Source organism: Octodon degus, unplaced genomic scaffold, assembly GCF_000260255.1.
Source record: "Octodon degus isolate 3935 unplaced genomic scaffold, OctDeg1.0 scaffold00027, whole genome shotgun sequence".
NCBI lineage: Eukaryota > Metazoa > Chordata > Mammalia > Rodentia > Octodontidae > Octodon > Octodon degus.
Window position 1 is genome coordinate 15,443,224 of NW_004524603.1, and position 4,809 is coordinate 15,448,032.

The 4,809-nt window shown below is 51.2% G+C and overlaps 1 protein-coding gene and 1 pseudogene across 1 annotated transcript in view; one reads left to right on the plus strand and one right to left on the minus strand.

The window, feature by feature from the left end:
* The window catches only part of Dennd2a (DENN domain containing 2A), an 83,477-nt gene that overhangs the window by 41,448 nt on the left and 37,220 nt on the right, over window positions 1-4,809 (plus strand). The window lies entirely within an intron of this gene.
* On the minus strand, window positions 2,375-2,779 carry LOC105741881 (annotated as a pseudogene).

Below are 4,809 nucleotides of genomic sequence, written 5' to 3' on the forward strand. Positions count from 1 at the left end.
AGATGGCTCAGTAAAATAAATGCTTCCCTGGCAAGTGCAAGGGCCTGAGTTCAATCCCTGGTTCCACAAAAAAAAAAAAAAAAAAAAGTCTTTAACTTCAGGCAGATCAGAGGTGGCTCATAGGCAATAATTTGCCAACCTCCATACTCGTCTGAGTTTGCATCTGGCGTTGGCTGTTTCCTGGCACTCTGCCTGCACCCTAAGGGTCAGCTCCATGAAGGCCCCTTTAGTTAAGCTTCTTCTGCCTGCCCAGCTCTAGGGCCCCTGTAAATTCAGGCATTCATCTCACCCTGAACTCTAAACTGCACTGGGACGCCTCTTACACCAATGACATTAGTGCAGTGTAAGTCACTTTAGGTGTCCTAAAAACATTTCTTATTGTTCTAGGGGCGTAGCTCAGTGGTAGAGCACTTGCCTAGCACGTGTGAGGCCTGGGGTTCACTCCCGAGCACTGAAACAAAACAAAACAACTCCCTCAAGGTCAGTTTGCATTCTGTTCCTTTGTGTCACCCGAAAGGACTAGCATTAGCTATACACTATTTAGTTGTTGGTGAAATTTAATAAAAGAAGGCTGGATCTAGGCCGTGAGTGTTGGCTGAAATCTCCCACCAGGACAGTCTATGGGTCTGTTTCTGGCCTGAGAGCAGGCCATCCTCGGGCTCAGCATGTATGGCTGGGGCTACACTGGTGGTCACAGACGGAGGTTCCCTGTTGCCAGTCTGGCAGGCCCACCCCAAGGGCTCCCACACCTGCCTAGGGTCATCAGCTGTCGTTTCTTTCTTCTTCTTCTGTTTTTGTTTTTGTGGTTCTTTGCGGGGTTTTTTTTTGTTTTGTTTTGTTTTGTTTGTATTTTTTAGGGACGGTTCTATAGGGTGTTCAAGGTCTCACTACTAGATCAGACTCATAGTGATCTGCCTGTTTACAGCCTCCCAAGAGCTGGGATTATAGTCATGTGCCACCACGCCTAGACTCAATTGCTGGCTCAGCATGCCCCAGGGGCGGGCCACCCGCACAGCAGGCCCAGGATTGAACCTGCGGCTCCTAATCCCTTTTGGCTGATCCAGTCAGCTGTCCTTTTTCCTCTTGAGTGGAAGAGTATGGTCATGAACAGTCTGTGACAGCCAATAGTTAACACTTCCTGCCTGCTTTGGAGATGTCCTCTGTGTTTTCATTGGAACTTAGCTGCCTTTGGCATTTAGGGATCTGGCATAGTGGTATACACCAGTGATCCAGCACACAGAGAGTGAACAGCCTGGCCTTTTGGGTGCGTGAAGGACACCTGCCCAGAGGGAGCACCCCTCTCCCTGTGCCTGCCAGGTGTAGGAAACCTAGGGCCTCTGCCTCCAGAAGAGGCAAGCCTGGCCAGCGTTGACGTCAGCGGCACTGGTTGTCCAGGCATGGTGCCTGCAGAGGACAACATAGCGAGCCATGGCTGGCACCTGATCGCTGCTGGCTCTCGAAGGCTGTGTGGGGCCACACGCATCATCCGCCCAGCCCTGTGTCTGCTCTCATTCCTCTGCCCGCCCACGTCCGGGTGTCTGGTTTGCGCCCCCATCCTGGGGGACAGCTGCAGACTTCGCCACTTCCTCCATTTAGCTCTGCAGATTTTCACGGAGCATTTGCCACGTCTGGGCTGCATCTGGATCTTAGGCATAGCTGAGGCAAACCCACCTCCGCCAGTTGAAGCAAGTTCCCAAGCTGCCTCCAGGGTGTCTGTGTCCCTAGCTCCCGCCTGTGCCTGGCAGGTGGGAGAGCGTGCTTGGGAAGGGGTGTTGGACAGCTGGGCCTATGGCCAGGAAACAAGCTCCGGAGAAGGCCTCCTCTTTCTTCACTCCCACAACCCCAAACCCAGTACGGCACAGGGAATGCAGGTGGAGGAACTAATTTTATCAAGGAAACCTGGACTGCAGTGACGCAGTCTTTGTAAGTATTTACGCCATTCAGGCAAGAACGTTAAGCCCAGATCAGAAACCAGGTCAGTCTCCCTCCAGGAGGTCAGGGCTGCTCTGCCACCCACGGTCCCCACCAAGAGGGCCCAGGCCAGGACCTAGGCCTGTCACACTCACTCCTTCAGGACTCAAGGGGCTCAGGGAGGTCAGACCTTGGGCCAGGAGGACGCTGGCCCGCCCTTACTTTGGGACGCTGGAGATCCTTAGGATGCCTGTGGCTTCAACATTAGGGAGACTACACTGGTGACAGAGCTGCAAGATAAGACAAGCAGATGACGCTTGCTGCATGCTGTTCTCTCTCTCTCTCCCTCTCTCTCTCTCTCCCTCTCCCTCTCCCTCTCCCTCCCCCCCCCCCCCCACCGGGGATTGAACTCAGGGCCTTGCGCTTGGAGCTTATTCTACTGAGCCATCTCCCCGGCCCCTGCTCAAGCACTCTTGGTGGGCCTGGTCCGCTTCCTCTTTAATATCATAGGCTTCTGGCTGCGCAGGATGGCGCTGGCTCTGCAGATGGCAGCCCTGCGCAGGTTCGGGCAGTACTTGTTCTTTCGGATCATGTGGTGGGTACCGCTGAGGGCAGCATGTGCGTTCTTGTTGCTGGTGGTGCCCACGTAGGAGGTGCCTGGCTTCAGCTGTCCGGATCTCCGCCTCAGGACCACCACGACCCCCTTGCCATTGGCCGCTGGCTCCACGCCCACCGTCTTACGGTGAATCAGCGCATTGTAGAGTGCGCCTGTTGATTCGGCTTGAATCAGGAGGCTGGAGCAGCTCGGCACACACGGGCATAGCGGTTCCTCCGCTCTCTGCCGAGGCTGGAGACGGAAAGAGACCATTTCTTGAAATTTTTACTAGCACGTGTTGGCAATCCAGCAATCCACAGTGATAACATTCCTCGCGGGGCGTGGTACGCGAGCATAACACATCCAGTTCTTTCTGTCCATCCCTCCCTCTCTCCTCTTGGTCCCCTCCCTTTTGCAAAAGGCTATGCATGGTGGCGTGCGCCCTCTAGAGGCTCAGGAACTGGAAACTCACCCGGGCCACAGTCTTGAGAAACATCCTTAGGGTCCAGTAGTGACTTTCCTTTTATACTAGAATAAGAATTTGGCAGACTACTGTTGTTCACCTGTTTTTTATGAATTAAGTTTTGTCAGAATCAGCATGCTCGACCCTTTAAATAGCATCATAGCTGATTTTGCAATACAGGTACACAGACAGGGTGTGGCCACGAAACCTTAAATACTGTGACCATTGCAGCTGAGCGAGGTGCATGCCTGTAACCCCAGCATTCAGGAGGCTGTGGCAAGAGGATCCTCACGAGTCCGTGACCAGCTGGGCTACAGAGTGAGCTCAAGGCCAGTCGGAACTGCATAACAGACCCTGTCTCAAAGCCACACACACTGTCAGCACTGGGGATCCGGCCCACACAACATAGCCTTGGTCAGGGTTCCACCCTCTCCCTTTTTGCTCCTCTCAAAGGTTGAGTCTCTTTTGGTTTTTTTGTTTTTGTTTTTGTTTTTTGAATGTATTTAGTACAGGGTCTGCAGAGTCTTACTACACAGATTGGACTTGTAGTGATCCTCCTGTTTTCAGCTTCCCAAGCGCTAGGATCACAGGCGTGCAGCACCATGCCCAGTCTCACTCGCTGTCTCAGTGTGCCCCAGGGGTGGGGCCAGCACCGTACGCTGGCAATGGAGCCTCTGTTGCTGTGCCTACCTAAGCAGGCGCTTTAGTCTGCTAAGTCATCTAGCTGGCCGTTTCCTTTGAGCAAACACTAAATCCTAATGAGAACAGACACCTGCTAGCTGCCAGCAATTTGATGGGAGATCTCAGTGCAGTAAAAGAATTAGGGGGAAAAAAAAAAGAATTAGGGGCATTTCCCTGGATTTTGTTGTAGATGGAATTTGGCCTTGAAAAAGACTTGCTGAGGGCGAAGGGTGCACTCAGTGCTAGAACACTAGCCTCTCGGGCACAAGGCTCTGGCTTCAGCCCCCACCACTGCACAAAGGAAGATGGCCTGCGCTTGGTCCTTTGCTTTGTAGTGTGCAATGAAGATGCCCATAGTAACCACCTGAATCAGCTTCTCCATGTAGAGCAACTCATTGGTAAAAAGCATGGCGTTGGCCGTCCCAAAGACTAGGAGTCAGCTTGCCCTGGGAGGTGGGCCGGCATGGCATATGGTGCCAGGGATCGAACTCTGGTCTCTGAGGTTGCCTAAACAGACACTTAGTCTGCTGAGCTATCTCACTGGCCCCACTAAGCACTACTTGAACTTGAACAAGAATGGAGTACTCAGTGGAACAAAACGGGCCTAACCTATGAGTGCTTAAGAGATGACAAATATACCTTGTAAATCTTTCTTCCTAGGGGACCGGGGAGATGGCTCAGTAGAATAAGTGCTTCCCTGACAAGCACAAGGCCTGAGTTCAATCCCCGGTTCCACAAAAAAAAAAAAAAAAAAAAAACTACTTTCTTCCTTTCTTTTCATTCTTTTCTATTTTCTTTCTTTTTTTCAGTGCTATGGATGGTAGACAGCATCCTACCACTGAGCCACACATCCAGCCCCCCGCCTGATAAATCGATAGAAAAAGAAAGGCTCATTCATTAAATGGAATGGGATTGATTAGTCTGGGGCAATATGATTTAGATTAACATATCACAAAATAAGTTACTATTGGGTTAATGAATAAAATATGTTAAAAACCAAGAAAGTGCAGAAGCAAAAACGATGAAACATTTATTGCATCTCTAAAAGAGATCGATTTTCTAGGCAAAGAATGAAGAGATTAATGAGTCACAAAGGAAAAGATTAATGGCTTTTCATATAGAAAATCACATGAGGCTGGGAGGGTAGCTCAGAGTACCA